Raw genomic sequence first — 20,304 nt, forward strand, 5'->3', positions numbered from 1 at the left:
AGACATCTACTGCTGCTTATTTCAAACTGCCTTTCTTTATAGAACGATGGAGCCGTTATCAGCGCATTGCGAGTGCTACCTACAATTCCTTCTCAGAAAAGGAAACTAACTATCCATAGTAAGAGCAGATACTTGTTACACATCACGCTTCCTCTGCAGCACCCCTCTCTCTTCTACCACATGGTGCACCCTCATTTAAAATCAGTTAATTTAAAGACAGATTTAGGTTAAAAACAACAGTCAAGATCGCAGTAATATTTGTTTATTAAGCGGTTTCGGCTTATATTAAAGCCATCTTCAGAATTTTTGGCCCCCGATGGATGGTGCTGGCGGCTCCTCGGTTTTCTCGTGATGCCACGATCGTACACAGTGAACAACTCGGAGAAGGTATTTTCATGAGGCAAGTATACGGGATAGATATGTATGTTCAGTTTTAGTGTCATACATACGTGGTACAAAGAACAAAGTATGTGTTTATAAGGTGGACTATGTGAGGAAGATGTCGTTCATACATTCGTTTCACAACCTCCACCACATTGTGCCACGCATTAATGGTAGTATTTGAGAGAAAAAAAAGAACCAATAGGTAACTTATGTAACCAGTCTTATTGTCTAATAAAATAGTGATAATAGTTTTGACTTTTTAAAAATAATTTAGTTTCGTGACCCTTTTGTCTTAACCCCTCAGAAAACGTCATTTTGCCTCTCAGAGTTAACTACGCAAGCATGGGAAGCGGTATATCTGATGTTTGGTAAAGGTAACCAAACAGTCTTCTTTTTCTTTTGCCTTTATCCAGTACCTGGACCGGGTCGGCATGGTTCTTGTTGGATTTGGCACTGTTAATGTCAGAGGACGGCCGAATGCCCCTCCTGTCGCCACCGCCTCCAGCCAACCGAGGACGGAATTAATATCCCCAGCTGTCTGCGAGTAGTGTTATCCATGTGGATGTGTGCAAACTTTTTCTAAGACAGTTTTTTTAAATTTTTGTCGTCCTTGCTCTACTTATTACGTACACATGTCTCTCTTACTGCTACTATTATCAGTGTCGATAAAATTATTTGTATCAGTTTTGATAGTGAGAATATTATATAACTTTTCTATAATATTGGGGGGGGAAATTGGACAGGTGTACTTTCGAGTGAACATGGTACCCGGTAATTACTGAACACGAATATTTTGCTGCAACCTTCAAGCTCTCTTACCAGCACTCCATAAAGTACTCTACATTAAATTTAACCTCATGGGTCGCTTTAGCAAAGACAAAAATTATAATACTGAAGTAAGTATCGAACTGCACAAACCACTGTTGGAAAGATCTGTTCCTCGCAGACCGAACACAGCTACTTAGCATAGCTAACTGCGTCGTAATTATTGCACAGGGCTCACAAGGACGCTATAAATAAGTTGTTTACTGAGACGAAACCCTTTTAATTTTAGCAGAGTATAAGTTTTGTTAATCAAATGTCATCAGCTAAAACTGTATCAATGCGCACACTTCGACATCTTGCATCACTTGCATGTCGTGTATCTTAAGTGAAACAGTTCACATACTAGAGGTGATGACTGTAAAGGGGACATGTAAAGCGGAGTGTTGTGTATGTGAGGTTGGTTGCGATGAAAGCGAGAAATAAAGTGAGGCAGTTCGGTGTCATTACGTAGCCTACACCTCTCAAATACCATGAAGGGGATAGGCTGGTTTATCCCCAACAACAGACGGTTATCAATAGTGTCATTTGCCATCATTCCACAAGACACCATGCAGATCTGGCATGTGACCCAAAAAACTGTCTCAAGGTTTGATTACGAGGAAATTTACCCCCTCTAACCCCCTTCTACGTCACTGTATCCCTTCTCTAAACCACCCCTCTGCCCACCCTCTCTTTAATACGTTAATTAGTTGTTAAATACGGCTATACCATTTCGAGCCTAAAATAAAACTTTTGTCCACCCCGAAGAGCTTCGTCCAGCAAAAGTGAAAAGATTTCGGTGTGTGATGTGCACATTCTTTATGGCAAGTGGCCACTTCAATAACATTGTTGTCTATGAAACCAAGAAAGTACTTCAGGTTGGTATTTTGGAGTGCACCTGCCCAGATTCTTCGAATGCATCATGCAGAAACGTCTAAAATAAATTCTGCTTCAGATCACATCATGACAACGCACCAGCTAATCACAGAGTTTCGCGAACGGACCCATCTTTGGTCGTCTGTGTACAAAGCATACCATACCTGAAGGAGATCTCAAAAAACAGCTTACCGCGAAGCTTTCTCCAAATCGTTTGAACGGATACAGCGATTCGCAGAAAATCTGCTACAGAGTTTTAAAAAGGTGCGTATGGATTAATTTCAAAAGATGATAATTACGATACAGTTTCAAAATTGTCAGCACACCCCGCACATAGCAGAATCCCTTGCTCTAGTATTTTCCACCATATTTCCCACATTGTTAAAAAGTAAATCCTTCTGCTAAATTTCTTCGTTATAATTTGAAGCGCCGCAGGATTTCAAATAACAGGCCATGTACTAGTTTCAGAAAACTGGACAAGAGTTTCCCTTCTAGCACATATGAGTGGCACAGTATGCACAGGAAAAATATGAAAGGGCAAAATAGAAGGGCTCAGCCGGGATTTGAACCCGGGACCTCCTGCACCCAAAGCAGGAATCATACCCCTAGACCACTGAGCCAGCTGAGAAAAAGAAATTTCAGGTTTCACATCTGTAGCTCGCTTTCAGTGGTGAGAGTGTCCTTGAGTCACGCCAACACCTCACCACCCTCGCGCGTTCCTCAAGCAAGTTAGTAAACAAGAAACTTACCAGCAAAGAGAATGTGAGCAAGCACGCCAGTTTGCAGGCTTTATCCATGTTGCGAACCTATTCTCCGTTAAACCTCTATATACGTCCTCCTCTGTCGATTCCTGTGTTCAGTGTCGGTCACTGAATGGAATCTGTAACACCTTATAAAAGAGCTGAGTTATGTGGATAATTGAACTTATCAGTTCTTAGAGAATTCAACTGTACAAGATCCTGTAGGACTAGTGTCGATTTGGATTTCAGAAAAGATAAAGTTACCATGACAGAAATAAAATGTAAAACTTGAAATGTAACGCATGGTGTATGTTTACTAATACGTCGTGCAAAATACAAGGGTAGTTTCGGAAATAATTGAATTAATTTCGCATTTGTTTAATATTTCTTTGCAGTCCTTTGGGTTACACGGAGACAATATTTATGATCGACATTCCCAGTCTGGGAAGCTTTACTATTTGATCCACGATACTGAGCCTGTACACCTGGTGAAACGGGAAGTTCACCTAGAGGAGGAAAATGAGATCAACATATCGATTGTTTCGTCGCTGAACAAGGAAACCGAAGTGTTACAGACTGTAAGCCACATGAGGTGACATTTCTCAAACATAATGCACAGTTTTGCTTGAAGTTTCTGGCATGTGACCGAAATAATTAATCAGGTTGATTCCATGGGAATAATTGTGCCACACGACCATGATGTAATCCAGGACAGAAAGATCAGATGGGTCATAATAGTGTATTATTTGTATTTTACTGCAGATCTAGATTTCAGCTAACAGCGCAGCTATAATTTTATTCGTATTACAAACGTTACCTTAACCCACCTTTATATATGGATAATGAAAATAGAGAGCGTTAGCCATCCAAGATGGCTTAAGTCGTGGATAGCTGTGTAAATACGTAAACAGCAGTCTCAATTTGGTTATATTGTAATATGTGTCGTCCTAAATATGCTGAGTTTACATGACTATATATAACGGTGTGTAATGGTGCAGTTGGCATTTTGTACAACTGTGACACGGTTCTTGGGTGGAGTGCTTTTTGAAATGTCTGATTCCTGTGTTATTTTTGCATTTATAGCACTGACGATAGCTGCTCTGTTAGCTGAAATGTAAATCTGCAATTAAATATAGATAACATTACGATCAATGCTGACCTTCTTTCTGTCTTGGAGCAAAAAGGTTGTTATCTGGTGACTGGCTCAGCACGAAAAAAGTACACGCAACATTTGCGTGAGGATGTAATATCGGCTCGACGTCACGATAATAAGGTACTGTGAAATTTGTTCCCTATGCAGTTGTGTCTATAATGGCGATTCGTAGCACGCTGGACTCGCATTCGGTAGGACGAGGGTTCAAACCCGCGTCCGGCCGTCGTCATTTAGGTTCTCCGCGATTTTCTTAAATCGCTCCAGGCAAATGCCGGGATGGTTCCTGTGAAAGGGCACGGCCGACTTCCTTCCCCATCCGTCCCTAATCCGATGGGACCGACGACTACGCTGTTTGGTCGCATTCCCCCAAATCAACCAATTAATCAACCATGGCGATTCGTTTGTGATCATAATCTATGACTGAGCTTATCGAAATTCCTTTGTTCGTTGCGAAGCTAGATCTCAAGCCCAGTTTCAGTGTGACTCATTCTGCCTCGAAGACTCTCATCCAAGTTTCATCGCTCGCGGAAATTCGATACAGAAATGTACAATGAGATGACAAAAGTCGTGAGTTAGCTATATGCACATATACAGATGGCGGCAGTATCGCGCACACAAGGTACAGCACACAAGCTGTCATTTGTACTCAGGTGATTCATGTGAATGGTAGCTGGATGTAGACGCGTGGGATGTTCTATTTCGGAAATCGTTAGGGGATTCATTATTCCGAGATCCACAGTGTCAAGGGTGTGCCGAGAATACTAAATTTCAGAGATTACCTCTCACCACGGACAACGCAGTAGCCGACAGCCTTCACTTACCAACAAGAGCAGTAGTGTTTGCGTAGGGTTGTCAGTGCTAACACACAAGCAACGCTGCGCGAAATAACCGTAGAAATCAATATAGGACATGCGACGAATGCATCCGCTAGGACAGTGCGGCGAAATTTGCTGTTAATGAGCTATAGCAGCAGACGACCGACGCGAGTGCCTTGGCTAACAGCACGAGACAGCCTGTAGCGCCTCTTCTGGGCCTGTGACCATATCGGTTGGACTCTTGACTAATGGAAAATCGTGGCCTGGTCAGATGAGTCCTGGTTTCAGTTAGTGAGAGCTGGTGTTAGTATTCGAGTGTGGCGCGGACCCCACGAAACCATGGACCCGAGCCGTCAACCAGGCACTGTGCAAGCTGGTGATGGCTCTATAATGTTGTGGTCCTGAGATTACATGGAATGAACCTCCTATGGTCAAATTGAACCGATCGCTGACTGCAAATGGTTATCTTCGGCTACTTTGAGACCATCTGCAGCCATTCAAGGACTTCATGTTCCCAAACAACGACAGAATTTTTATGGATGTCAATACACCATGCCACTGGGCCACAGTTGGTCGCGTTTGGTTTCAAGAATATCCTGGACAATTCGAACGAATCATTTGGCCACCCAGATCGGCCGTCATTAATCCCTTTGAAGATTTATGGGACATTATTGAGAGGTTAGTTCGTGCACAAAATCCTGCAACGGCAACAGTTTCGGAATTATGGACGGCTGTAGAGGCAGCATGGCTCAGTATTTCTGCAGGGGACTTCCAACGACCTGTAGAGTCCATGTCACGTCGAGTAGCTGTTCTACACAGGGCAAAAGGAGGTCCGACACGATATTATGAGGTATCCCATGACTTTTATCACCGCAATGTATGCACGATATTCAACGACGAACTTTCGCTTTAGCAAGGCTGTAATTTCCAGACATTTCTGCAACAGTTCTGAAGCTCAGCATGGCATGATCCACCGCTCAGAAGGATTTCTCACGTTTAAATCATCTGTCAGATTTCGGAGTACTGAAGTTAGTCGGATCCCTGTCATGTGAGAAATTTCCTCTCACGAGGAGCCCATTCTTGAGCATACGTCACAAGTTTCACTCTTCTTCCATCTTTGTTTTCGGCCATTGTGGTGATGGATCATCATTTGAGCGCACATTTCACTAAGAGAGCGATTAGGCGACAAAAAATGTACTCCAATTGACTGTTAACCAGCCACAAACTTCCTATCCAGCGCCGAAGACTTTTGATGATATTTTTTCCACGTAAAAGTTTGATGTCTTCAGTGGTCCCAGTTGTCGAGACCTGGGCAAACATTATTTAAGAAGACGACTGCACTACAGATGAAACAAAATGTTTTTACCTACAGCGTTCAGTTTCGATTTACTTCAATTGCACCATCCAGTCTACCCTGTGAATTACGATTGAAATGACCCTCGTAGTACATGACACAGGTTACTGATGTTCATTACAATTACAAATACAAATGTTCCAGCCAACGGCCTGCCTTCGCTGTCGCAGTAGTGAGATCGCGGTAGGATCATGGGCGGTATCGTTGGGCATTCACATGTTCTGGCATGAGAGTCAAGAGCTGAGCCATTAATCTCACTTGTAGAGCTTAGCTTCTCATCCAACACTTCACATTATTTCAGAGGGACCACATCTGCCCCGGTAATTCATATTGTGCGTGACTTGTACGGAACAAAGGAGTCCATTCTGTATTTGTGCAGCTAGCATATTCCTTCCACGGGACGACGTTCAAATCCATCCCGCCGATCCAGGTTTAGGTTTCGTGTGGCATCCTTAAATCACTGGAGGCAAATGCCTGGATGGTTCCCTTGAAAACGGACGACGGCTTTCCTTCCCCATCCTTGGAACATTCCGGGCTTGTACCCCGTCCCCAACGACCTCGATATCAACGGGACGCTAAACCCTGTTCTTTCTTCCGTAAGTGAAATGAGGTTCAAGGGAATTTATAAATTAAATATGTGGAACATACTTTCATTTGAAAGCTAATATCAAATTATCACAAACAAACAAATATATGTACACTGAAGTCCATAAGGCAATTTTGCAACCCTTACTTATACAAACCGCATGAGCGGACGTGAGATTTATACGTGACACCCGTGTTATTTGATAGTCTTGACGGTATATAAATCCCTTGGTACTTTGAGGAAATTCGTCCCTGTGTCGAAAGATCTGGCCATCAGTAACTCCTGTAGTATTCTTTTAATTGCACTGTATTAAAGGCCTATCTTTTTATTGGTTCTGGCAAGTTACTGAATGTGTGTCCTTGAATAATCGACACATTGTTGGCTAAAGTAAGTGTCTTTACATCTTTAATCTACAGAGTGGATTAAAAAGTAACGCGTCCCTCGTCATAAAACTTTTAATTATGAATATATAACAGTGGAATTAATAGACACACGTCAAAAAAAGTTCTGGATGACCTCGGTTCCGAGACTTCCAGAACCTATACAGAAAACTGGAATAGAGATCATCATAAACATCATTTCCGCCATTTTTATTGCTCATGAAAGCCACGCATTGTATGTTGTACCACCATACAGCGAGACCTTCAGAGGTGGTGGTCCAGATTGCTGTACACACTGGTACCTCTGATACCCAGTAGCACGTCCTCTGACGTTGATGCATGCCTGTATTCGTCGTGGCATACTATCCACAAATTCATCAAGGCACTGTTCGTCCAGATTGTCCCACTCCTCAACGGCGATTCGGCGTAGATTCCCAAAGTGGTTGGTGAGTCATGTAGTCCATAAACAATCCTTTTCAATCTATTCCAGGCATGTTCGATAGGTTTTATGTCTGGAGAATACGCTGGCCACTCTAGTCGATCGATGTCGTTATCCTGAAGGAAGTCATTCATAAGATGTGCACGATGGGGTGGCAAATTATCGTCCATGAAGACGAAGGCCTCGCCAATATGTTGCCGATATGGTTGCACTATCGGTCGGAGGATGGCATTGACGTATCGTACAGTCGTTACGGCGCCTTCCATGACCACCAGCGGCGTACGTCGGCCCCACATAATGTCACCCCGAAACAGCAGAGAACCCTCACCTTGCTGCACTCGCTGGACAGTGTGTCTAAGGCGTTGCCTCCAAACGTCTCAGACAATTGTCTGGTTGAAGGCATATGCGACACTCATCGGTGAAGAGAACGTGATGCCAGTCGTGAGAGGTCCATTCGGTACGATGTTGCGCCCATCTGTACCGCGCTGCATGGTGTCGTGGTTGCAAAGATGAACTTCGCCATAGACGTCGGGAGTGAAGTTGCGCATCATGCAGCCTATTGCGCACAGTTTGAGTCGTTAACACGATGAACTGTGGCTGCACGATAAGCGTTATTCAACATGGCGGCGTTGCTGTGAAGTTTCCTCCGAGTCATAATCCGTAAGTGGCAGTCATCTACTGCAGCAGTAGCCCTTGGGCGGTCTGAGCGAGGCAAGTCATCGACAGTTCCTGTCTCTCTGTATCTCCTCCATGTGCGAACAACATCGCTTTGGTTCACTCCGAGACGGCTGGATACTTCCTTTGTTGAGAGCTCTTCCTGGCACAAAGTAACAATGCGGACGCGATCGAACCTCGGTATCGACCGTCTAGGCATGGTTGAACTACAGACAACACGAGCCGTGTACCTCGTTCCTGATGGAAAGACTGGAACTGATCTTCTGTCGGACCCCCTCCGTCTAATAGGCTCTGCTCATGCATGGTTGTTTATATCTTTTGGCGAGTTTAGTGACATCTCTGAAGAGTCAAAGGGACTGTGTCTGTGATACAGTATCCATAGTCAACGTCTGTCTTTAAGATCTCTGAGAACCGGGGTGATGCAAAACTTTTTTGAAGTGTGTAGAACTGTCATCTACAGCACACTACCGTTTAACATTGTCACCATGCATATGTACACATTCGCGCCATCATTCGACCGAGGCATCAAAACGTCAGGAAAAATTCATGTTTTGGTTCTGGACTCATTTTTCTGGGAATGATTTTAAAGCTGTTGATTGTGATCTCTAACTCATCTGTCTCCTCAAATCACATCAACAGCATACCCTCGTCTGACATCCGTGACAGATGGTGTCGGTCGGTCGGTGCGCGGTTTATCTGCAATGTCCGCTTCTCCGTTAGCAAACGTCTTCACCCTACGCTGCACGTTGCTAACGTCCCCATAAACTTCCTTCATGGACCAGTTAAAACAGCTTTAAAACCGTGGGTCAGGAAGCATAACCCTTTTTGACTATTTTTCGACCGTGACTGTCTCAAGAAGTATGTAACGGTTTTATTAAATTACCGCTACCATTCACAAACTAAAACCTTTACATGAACATAACCCTGTTTTTTTTTTCAAACTGGTTTGTCTGCCTGGGTGCAACGATGGTGCAAATGTGTGCAAATACATGGTGACTATGTTGGAATATAGTTTTGTGCAGAGGACAGTTCGGACTATGATCTGGACAAGTCCGCTGTTGTATGTTCATTATTAATTTTTTTGTGACACTCTAGGCATTACATTTTGATCCACTCTCGTAGTATTGATTCCATGAACTAATTTTAATGCCAATTCCTTAAACAGGCCACTGCAGGACAGTCTTGAATTCACGACAGAAATAAACCGTGTTGCACGCTTTCGGACTAGGAAAACTTTAGGTTTGCTTTATGAATTACCCTTAAGAGTGGTCCCTTATAACACTGCAGAGTGAAAGTGAGCCACGTATACCAGCTTTTTTTATTTTTGTGTCACTCATGCCTGACAACATCCGCCTTGAAAATAAGATACGTTTACCGGAATGAGATTTTCACTCTGTAGCGGAGTGTGCGCTGATATGAAACTTCCTGGCAGATTAAAACTGTGTGTCCGACCGAGACTCGAACTCGAGACCTTTGCCTTTCGCGGGCAAGTGCTCTACCATCTGAGCTACCGAAGCACGACTCACGCCCGGTACTCACAGCCTTACTTCTGCCAGTATCTCGTCTCCTACCTTCCAAACTTTACAGAAGCTCTTCTGCAAACCTTGCAGAACTAGCACTCCTGAAAGAAAGGATACTGCGGAGACATGGCTTAGCCACAGCCTGGGGGAGAGCTTCTGTAAAGTTTGGAAGGTAGGAGACGAGATACTTGCAGAAGTAAGGCTGTGAGTACCGGGCGTGAGTCGTGCTTCGGTAGCTCAGATGGTAGAGCACTTGCCCGCGAAAGGCAAAGGTCCCGAGTTCGAGTCTCGGTCGGGCACACAATTTTAATCTGCCAGGAAGTTTCAAGATACGTTTAAGCGTTCCAGGGTAATCGAATCGACGGTCTCCCCATTACGTCGCTGGATACGATTGCAACCATCACCGCGGGCGAAATTGAAGCGCGATTTCTCATCTGAAGATGAGGACTGCCATTCGTCGGTCCATTGTGACACCATGCACGCAAGTGTTAGGGAGTCAGCAAAACACTTGCTTCGGGCACGCGATCGTAAGCCATCTGGGCGCACTCAATCACCAATCGCTTATCGTGTGACGCGTGGCGCTACAATTGCCGGGCTGTTGTGGCTCAAGCGGTTCTCCTGGACGTACCTTACACACTATTGATCACAGAGTGGATGCCTTACCTCGTCGTAAACCATATGTGCCTTGCTTTGACCACTATTGCTACATAAGCAATTCGGTCAACACATGCCATTACAACCACGTTTATATGTCTGTTTCGCATACACCTATTATATCAGAAAGCGACACTGCTCATTTCTCATCTCATACTTGTCTTCTCCCTCACTAATGGCCTCATCGTCGTCGTAACTTACACTGGCCTCAATCCAAAGGGTAATTTGAACACCGCATTGCTTCACTGGTTCTTCGTCTGTAATGACCTCCTCGTGCTAAATTAATGCTGTTCTCAATCCGAAGACTGATTTGAAAACATGTGTGATATGTTAAACACCGTCTTGGTGGTAAATTAATGCAGATGATTTGGAAAAACGATACTATAACGTTCGAACACAGTATTAGTAGTCATGCTGCTTAACCCAGTCACGTCGATTAAATATCAAAGCGTGAAGTTGCAGATCGACATGAAATGGAACGAGCATCTGAAGTCGGATGTAGGCAGGTGAACGATCGACTTCAGTTTATTGGGAGATTTCTAGGAGAGTGTAACTCGTCTACAAAGGGGACCACATATAGAACACTTGTACGACCCATTCTTGAGTGTTGCTCGTGCGTTTGGGATCCCCGCCAAGTCGGATTTGATAGCGGTAGGTTTAAGCAACATGCGAGTATTACGGAAATGCTATTGAGAAACTTCACTTAAAACTTCCGGTTTGACAGCCCGTGGACGATACGTAAAATTTTCCCCTAATGTTTCGTCTTCGGCTGCAGGAGATATCCTCAAAGATGAAGCCGCCCTAGGGAAAGAATCAGGATAAACGAAGAACAGTGAACGCCCAAGGAGAAAATTTTTCTTCCGTTTATTAGTAAGATCGCATTGCGAAAGTGATGAAAAAGTATCGAGTTGAGACTATTTTCAGACACCCCAGGATGATAAAAGAATATTTAAGAACGACAAAAGATATACGACATCCTTTGGCTGAAACGGGTGTATATAAGATTCCTTGTACTTGTAGACTATTAGTATATATTGCTACTATGAAAAGAAGTGTTATCACCCGTTTAGTTGAACATAAGAGGACATACGGATAAACGGCCATAGCGGATCATGTGTACGCAGAGGTTAATCATCGAAGAGATCGTGCTGTAATACGCACTATATAGAGACACTATTGAGATTTGCAAACACCATAATAATTTTAACAGAAAAGACGAAGTTGTCACGTTACGTAAAGTGTGGATCTCGACTTTGCATCGACAGAATGACTATCGATTACTTTAAATCGAGAATGTTGGCACTAACAGAGATAGTGTCGTAGCTGGCGTCATTTGATGGATTATGGTGCCCTCTGTACTGCCTATATATTCGGCTCTCCCTCGAGTTCTGATTGCAGTTCGCTGCTTCTCCTCTAAGGACGACTCCCGCAGCCGGAAACGAAATTTTACCGGAAAGTTTTACATGTCGACCACGAGCTGTCAGCCCGGAAGTTTTAAGTGAAGTTAACACCGGCCGTGAAAGCCTACATTGTGTGAACTGTTGAGAAAGTTTTGAAAAACGGGATTTTCAGCGCACTACTGCCACAAACTTACATCTCGCACAGAAAAGATAAGAGAAATTAGTGCTCGGTCGGAAGGATGTATGACTATAGCAGTGGCACATGGTACTCTCCGCCGTTCACCGAATGGTGATTTGCTGGTTATGTACGTAGTGTACTGTCTGCAGCCGAGAAGAATACGCGCGGCAAGAATTCGGCTGCAGTGAGATGACATGATGACATGGTCTGGACATAATAGTATGCGCTATTCTAAATTTCATGAATGTATTTAACTCAACTTTATTATTGCGGTTATGTATATTATTTCATTTCTCGGTCCCAGATGGAACTGGAATGAAATTTTCACTCTGCAGTGGAGTGTACACTGATATGAAACTTACTGCCAGATTAAAACTGTGTGCCGGACCGAGACTCTAATTCGGGACCTTTGTGCTTCGCGGGCAAGTTCTCTATCGACTAAACTACCCAAGCACGATTCACGCCCCGTCCTCATAGCTTCAGTTCTGCCAGTATCTCGTCTCCTACCTTCCAAACTTCACAGAAGCGCTCCTGCGGACGGGGCGTGTGTCGCGCTTGGGTAGCTCAGTTGCCGGCACGGTAGCTCAGCTGTTCGGTCAGAGGAATAGCTGCCCTTTGTAATAAAAGAAAAACTGAGTTAATGGATCAATGACGAACGGGTGTCTTGAGACGTCCCCCCCGAGCAGTTGCGACGAACGAAAACGAACAAAATGAGATTTTTTTTTTTAAAAGAAAGATCGGTATAACACTTGCCCGCGAAAGGCAAAGGTCCCGAGTTCGAGTCTCGGTCCGGCCCACAGTTTTAATCTGCCAGGAAGTTTCAGGTAGAACTGGCATCAGAGCGCTTTTTTGTTGTTTGTGTTTAGTGTCGTTACCAAGCCTGGTAGGGTATATAAAAGGCGTGAAAAGCACCAGCCGATACGTGGCCACTGTGAAGAATGCGATGATGTCATGTACTCGTATGAGACAGTGTTGTCAGCACCTGAAAGAGTTTGAAAGGGATCTCGTTGTGGGTCGCCATTTGGGCGGCTGGTCGTGTCCTGCAATACCCAGATTTGTGACGCATTCGGATATGATAGTGGTCTGATATAGGACTGCATGGAAACATGAAGACAGTTTGGAAGGTAGGTGACAAGGTACTTGCAGAAGTAAAGCTGTGAGGACGGGGCTTGAGTCGTGCTTGGGTAGCTCAGTCGGTAGAGCACTTGCCCGCGATAGGCAAAGGTCCCGAGTTCGAGTCTCGGTCCGGCACACAGTTTTAATCTGCCAGGAAGTTTCATGAAGGCAGACATAATCGCCGTCAAGTTTGCGTACGACCACTTCTGACGACCAGAATGGAGGATCGCCGTATTGTGCATCAAGCACATCGCAGCCACTCCACATCACGATCGTCCTTAGAGATCAAGTAATGGACTCCCTGTAACATTGTGTCGTCCCGCGCAATTGGTGGAAGACCAGCAGCAGCCGGGCTGTATAATTTACTATACCATGCGTAGTCTGCCGTTAACAACACGACACAGACGGCTGCGTCTGGAGTGGTGCCGTGACCAGGAAGTGGGGACTGGTGATGAATTGCGACGCGATATGTTCGACGATGAATCGTCGGGATGTTTGACAGCGACTTGGGGAGAAGTCCCATTGTTACAGTGTTTTGGTATATCAAGAAAATTCTGTGTCCTCGTGGGGTGCCTCTCATGTGAAATTTATCATGGTGTCATTTTTAAGAAGACAGTGCTCGTCCACAAATGACACGTCTCTACAAAGTGTCTGCTCGGTGTTGAGGTATTCCCCATATCAGTCCCCTGTAAACACGTATGGGACCAGCTCGAACGTCAACTCCGCCACAGTGACAGTACCCCAACATTTGTAGGCCAGCCTGCCTCAGGAGCGGATATAACAACTTTTACACTCTTCTCACCAGAGGAGGTGCAGCGTTGTACTGATAATTGGGCTCATACTGCCAAGTTTTGTAAATATGGCTCTGTTTTGTAATCACTGAAATAACATATTCTCTCAACCTACGAAATTTCATTACGTTTCCTCCTCCCCTTCCGGCCGCTCCATTTTAAGGCAGTGTATGTTAAACCATCTAAGCTCTTCAGTGTACCGATACTTCGGAAATAGTATCGGTTATGATCTCGATTTGTGAGTACACTGTTTTAATACCGGCACTGTGCATGCAACTACTGAAATGTTTGTTTTCGTCATGACCAGCTACAGGCACACGTAGAGTTTCACGTGGACTCCAAACCACGCTGCACATTTCACGTACGGGGGGATGATGTTTGGTTTGTGGGACACTCAACTGCGCCGTCATCAGCGCCCGTACAAAGTCTCAATTTTTGCACAGTCCAATTTTTACACAATCCAATCTAGCCACTGACACGAATGATGAGGATGATGATGATGAAGAGGAGGATGATGATGACGAGGAGGAGGAAAACTTAAACACCCATCCCCAAGCAGAGAAAATCCGCAACCCGGCCGGGAATCGAACCCTGGACCCCGTGATCCAGAGACAGCAACGCTAGCCACTAGACCACGAGCTGCGGACATTTCACGTACGTGAATCATTGTTACAGGTGTAAACGTGGTAACAGAAAAATATCTAGGCCTGATTGTGGATCGAATGCCAAACATTAGGATTTGTTGTCTGATATCTACATCCATAGTCATCCGACCTTGGTGCTGACGAGATGTTCAAACTGTGGTGTGATCCGAAAAGCGAAGTGCCACTGCAGGTTTGGTTACCACATGATGGAACCACTAGGGAACGTAGTCGCTGCCAGAAGTAACGAGAAATAAGAGAAGATGACGTAGATTCAAATGGTTCAAATGGCTCTGAGCACTATGGGACTTAACATCTGAGGTCATCAGCCCCTAGAACTACTTAAACCTAACTAACCTAAGGACATCACAAATATCCATGCTCGAGGCAGGATTCGAAGCTGCGACTGTAGCGGCCGCGCGGTTCCAGACTCTAGCGCCTACAATCGCTCGGCCACACCGGCCGGCTGATGACGTAGACATACCCTTAAGAGTTTCTATGTGTCACCGCATTAGCTCGTTTACGTGCAGTTACGCTGACCAGCAATCATCACTGAAGACGATAGCATCGTCTCTATGCCGAGTCGGGAGTGCCAAAATTGTGTTAGACGGAGATCTCCATACATGTTTATCGCCGGTTTTTCTCTGCGAGAAGACACTAGATCTCGTTCTGTACCAAATGATATATTAATGTTTAGCGACTGTAATAAATACTCATGACCTTCCTGTGTAACCAAGTTGAGTATTTCGTCTTGTTCATGTTCTAATAAAGTGATCTAATGGTTCACCTGCTAAAGTATAATCCGGGCGTCTCCGGGGGTAAAGCTAAGAACCCATCACTGTTACCGATGAGTGTTATTTCGTCTGGTACAGTGCAAACAGCAACACTTGGTATTGTGCTTGTATCAGTCCTCCACACTTGTATGAGATGGAATCATTTCATCCGTCGCAAACTGAATGTCAGATAAACTGCTATGGAGCTTGATGTACTGCCTGTGTCTAAGAAGTGTTTAGAGCCGTATAAGTGTTCCAGTGGACCTGAAAGTAGCACCGATTAAATGTCCTATTGACGTCATTTCTTATGCCCAAACATACAAATTATGAATTCCTTCATAGTTTTTCCATGTCTATCTTCTTTGGTGTACTTGGTGACACACAAGATGAAGTATAATAAGTGCGCGTGTTGACCTTGAGTGACTGCCGCATTCCCAGCACACTCACTTGGATATACATGGACTGTCCTGCCTTTTAAGTGTAGCGCCCGCCACAACTGGCAGCGGCCCTAATTAAGAGCCGATACGTTATGGCTGACGCGCTGGTCACGAGTCGTTGCTAATGACCAGCTGGCCATCACGGGCGATCTCCGTCGACCGTAAACACTGCTTACAGCGGCAGCAGGGAGACAATCCGCTTACAAACACGCCTCTCTGGTCGGTATCACTCGTTCACTTAACCTGTAGCCTTCACAAACTTCGTCAGTGAATCAGATAATCCGTAGTATCTTTGCTGCCAACCAGTTAATGTAAATTTATCTTTTGAATTTATCTTTAATTAAATCACTCACTTACCAAAGCTTTTTCTGCTCAAATGGTGACTGATACTTATTAAAAAACCTACATTTGTTTCACGTTTTCTCAATTAGAGGCGCTCCTCTTACGAGATACCTGCTACTTAATTCCGGCGCTGTAAACCAGAAATATTAGTTGCAATGGTCTTGAATATCCTCAGATCAACACATGATTACTAATACTGGTAACAACATTCGCCATTATTTCACCCAGTGGGTTGAAATAAGACTATAAATTCTTAAAAAGAAACTGCATGTAGGCATAAAAAGCATTTTTTTTTTTTCGTCCTACCTCTCACTGTCGATCGTGAATTGTTTATCTAGTACAATAGTCGACATACTTATGAAGCTCGTGAGCCCCCGTATCATTTTTAAAATCTAATGTTAGCTTCCAAAAGAAACTAGGACAGACATAATAACTTAAAAAAAATTACATTCGTTTATTGCGTACAAACTTTCATTTTTAGAAAGTATGAAGTGAATTTTAATATAAGAAAAAGGAATTGAAATTCAGTTGTATTTAAGAAAGAAGCCAAAGTGTAGTTAGTAATAGATTACAAATGTGAGAATTCTTATTAATTTTAGTGAGAAGATGTCAAGGATCAAAGTGATCTATCAATCATTATGTTTTTGTACTTACTTCTTATAAATTTCATACCGGAAAAAGAAACCTCACACAAATATGTAGAGCTGAACATTACCTTCACGTTGAGACCAACATTGACCAAAATTAGATATTTTTCTTTAGGAATAAGAGGCCAAATACTTTCAGAGCTTGAAAAAAGCGATTTTGGAGATAAACCATTTTAAAAATCAATTACTTCCAACTCCACTGCAGTACTGTTTCTTGAAAAATTAAAATGCTCCATGACACCAGTAGAGAACTCTTCAGCATCAATTTCTGTAAAAGCACGGTCGCAGGTTCGAATCCTGCCTCGGGCATGGATGTGTGTGATGTCCTTAGATTAGTTAGGTTTAAGTAGTTCTAAGTTCTAGGGGACTGATGACCTCAGCAGTTAAGTCCCATAGTGCTCAGAGCCATTTGAACCATTTTTTTGTAAAAGCAATTTCACAAACTATGCAACAACTGAAATAATTTTGATATATTGGAAGCGTTTTTGGATTGACTTCCCCAATCCGAAAGAATTTCAACGTATTTTTTGGTGTTGTAAGGAGATGTTGGAAGAGCCTCGTTTGCCTGGGATCCGTTGCAAATAGGAAAACTGTTTATATTCACTTCGTATGAGATTTTTTTTCACAGTTCCACCTTTTTTGAGAATGAAGCAACATATAAACTTGTTGCACCAATATCTGTATTCTTAACTTGCAGCTGCAAGTTAAGGATAATTAACTTTTCTGTGATGTCTGCGAGAGAAGCAAAACCCTGCATTCAAACTGGATCTTCTAGTTCACAGAAGGATTCGCCTCGTTTTTCCAAGAATTTTGCTAAGGCAGGAAGCAACTTTTGAAAATGTTGTAAAGCTCAGCCTCTGGTAAGCCAACGAACTTCCGCATGAAGCAATGGATCACCATAGTGACATCGGTCAGTGGTCTGAACAAACGTCTCTTGAGTTGCATATGCTCTAACTTTGTTTACAAGACTATGAATCCCTTCTCTCCGCCTCCGCAGTGCTCCATCAATTGCTAAGTCCACCAACTTCTTTACAGGAGTATTTTCAGAGTTGATAAGCCATTTAACTGATAAAAATCTATCCTGTCTTACAGTGCGTCCTGTTAGTAGTATAATCTTTACCAGCCTCTGTCTTATTTCGAAATTATCAAAAGCCATTCTTGCACACAGGGCCAACTGAGTTTTATCAATATCAGTCGGTTTGTCAAGCTGTAGGGAAAAAAACTGCTACAGCGATTAAAGTTAGTTTTGAGTTGTGAAGTAACGTCAGAATCGGAACTCATAATCCCATTCCTCCTCATTACTTTATTTGAAAAAAGCTGTACAGATTTAATAGTAAACATCATCTCACTTTTATTTGTGAGACAACCAAATAATGAATGGGCAGCTTCTAAAAACGCAGTATTCATTAATTCGCTTTCTTCAATCTGTGCAATAATTTTTCAAACTTTGGAAGACGCCTCAATTGCGGATTAATTCTTGTCTGATGATTTTTTTAAAAGATGATTACTGAGCATAAAGTTTGGAATTTAGGCGCCTCGCATTTCTTTCCGTAGAGCAGAATCCAGTGGCAAATCCTTTTCAATGCCTCAGAGAAGGTTTTGAAGTGATGTTCGAAGTTCAAAGTTCATTTTCGTTCCAACTGATACACTTAACATAACACTGTAGACGCACGCACTTGTCCTTCGCCAGGGTAAAGAACTTAGGCTGCCCCTTCCAAATGAAAGTGGCTTTTTGTTTTTGCTTGAACACGCCATCATTAGAACAAAACTAGTTTAGTGTCAATGCGTAAATCAAACCATCTGCGTTAGCAAATGTACGTAAAAAATCAAGTATGTGGCCGAAAATGTAGTATTCATGACTGACAATGGCCATTGCGCGGACAAACAAGCAGTCATCATTAGTGCGGCCCCAGCTCAGTGGAGCAATTCAGGGTAGCGAGCCTGAGTGTTACCACGAGCTATGGAAAATGTCCCCACGAGCTACTAGTAGCTCGCGATCGACGATTTGGCGGTCACTGATGTAGTATAGTACAGTGCCGCTCTACAAAATTACTTACGCTAAAATTACTTTTATATTTCATTGCATTTTGTTTCATTAATTGAAAGACCAGAAAATTATTCATTCTGCGATATCCTGGTGTGAAACCATGCAGACGCTCGGCTTCTGTCACAAAATAAAAGAAATAGCATACGTCAGAGTGGTTTAAAACGATCACTATAAAGCCAAGTAAATGATGATCATGTTCTGGCATTGTACAAACGAGCATATCAAAACATACATATATACATACATACTTACATACGTCGCAAGCCACCATACGGTCCGTAGTGGAAGACCCCTATACCACTGACCGAGCGAGGTGGCGCAGTAGCTAGCACACTGGACTCACATTCGGGAGGACGACGGTTCAATCCCGTGTCCGGCCATCCTCATTTAGGTTTTCCATGATTTCCCTAAATCGCTCCAGGCAAATACCGGGATGATTCCTTTGAAAGGGCACGGCCGACTTGCTTCCCCATCCTTCCCTTATCCGATGCGACTGATGACCTCGCTGTCTGATATCCTCCCCTCAAAACAACCAAATCCCTATACCACTGCTGTTATTTCCTTTCTTTTTTCACTCATAAATAGACCGAGGAAAAAATAACAGACTACAGGCAGTTGTACCTGATTTATCTTCTGGGTCCTTACGCGACGTGTATGTTGGTGGCAGTTGGATCGTTTTGCAGTATGTCGCAAACGACAGTTTTCTAAACTTTCTCAGTAGTGTTTCGGAAAAGAACGTCTTCTTCCCTCCATGGAATCCCACTTTAGTTCATGGCACAATTCCGTAAGTTTCGCGTGTTGATAGAACCCACCGGTAACAAACCTAGCAGCACGCATCAGTTGCTTCGATGTGCTTTAATCTGACGTGGTGGGGGTCCCAAACACTCGAGCAGTACACAACAGTGTTGTCGTACAAATGTTCTGTACGCGTTCTCCTTAATGGACGAGCTACGGTTTTCTAGAATTCTTCCAGTAAACCGAAGTCGTATCCTTCGCCTTCCCTACAACCGACCTTAGGTGCTCGTTAAATTTTGCGACGCTTTACAACAATGTTATGCCTAGATATTTAATTGAATTGACCGTGTCAAACTTTCAGTGCAGTCTAACAGGATTCATAGGTGTAGTGTCAGACACAATGCATTGCATCGATGAATATGCTATATACGTTCTTGCTTAAATAACTACAGATATGTGTGGAAACAGTGAAATCGCTCACAAACAAACAAAGGAACCATAATTAATGTCTACCAGTATCTCATATAGTTATCACCCGTAGATAACATTGCTACGTACGTTGTAACAACACAGTATGTAAACAACCTTCTAATATAATGTGAGCGGTACAAAAATGTAACATGTGAGTCTTGTGAAGAACAGTTATGAGCAACCTAAGTTCCGGAGGACTTCGTATAATTCACCGCCTGACGAAAAAAGTGAATCAACCAGAGGAACAAACAAAACGAAACTTCGCAGAGTGAGAAGGCATGTGATGTTCTTCAGTGATTACAAAATCGAGTCAAATTTACATGTAACTTGGTAATATGGGCCCATT

The 20,304-nt window shown here is 43.4% G+C and overlaps 1 protein-coding gene and 1 non-coding gene across 2 annotated transcripts in view; both read right to left on the reverse strand.

The window, feature by feature from the left end:
* Window positions 1-20,304, reverse strand: part of LOC126416087 (uncharacterized) — a 691,436-nt gene that overhangs the window by 565,284 nt on the left and 105,848 nt on the right. The window lies entirely within an intron of this gene.
* Trnap-ugg (transfer RNA proline (anticodon UGG)) lies at window positions 2,613-2,684 on the reverse strand. The gene has a single exon. It is a non-coding gene; the product is annotated as a tRNA-Pro (tRNA).

Source organism: Schistocerca serialis, chromosome 1 (assembly GCF_023864345.2).
Source record: "Schistocerca serialis cubense isolate TAMUIC-IGC-003099 chromosome 1, iqSchSeri2.2, whole genome shotgun sequence".
Lineage (NCBI taxonomy): Eukaryota > Metazoa > Arthropoda > Insecta > Orthoptera > Acrididae > Schistocerca > Schistocerca serialis.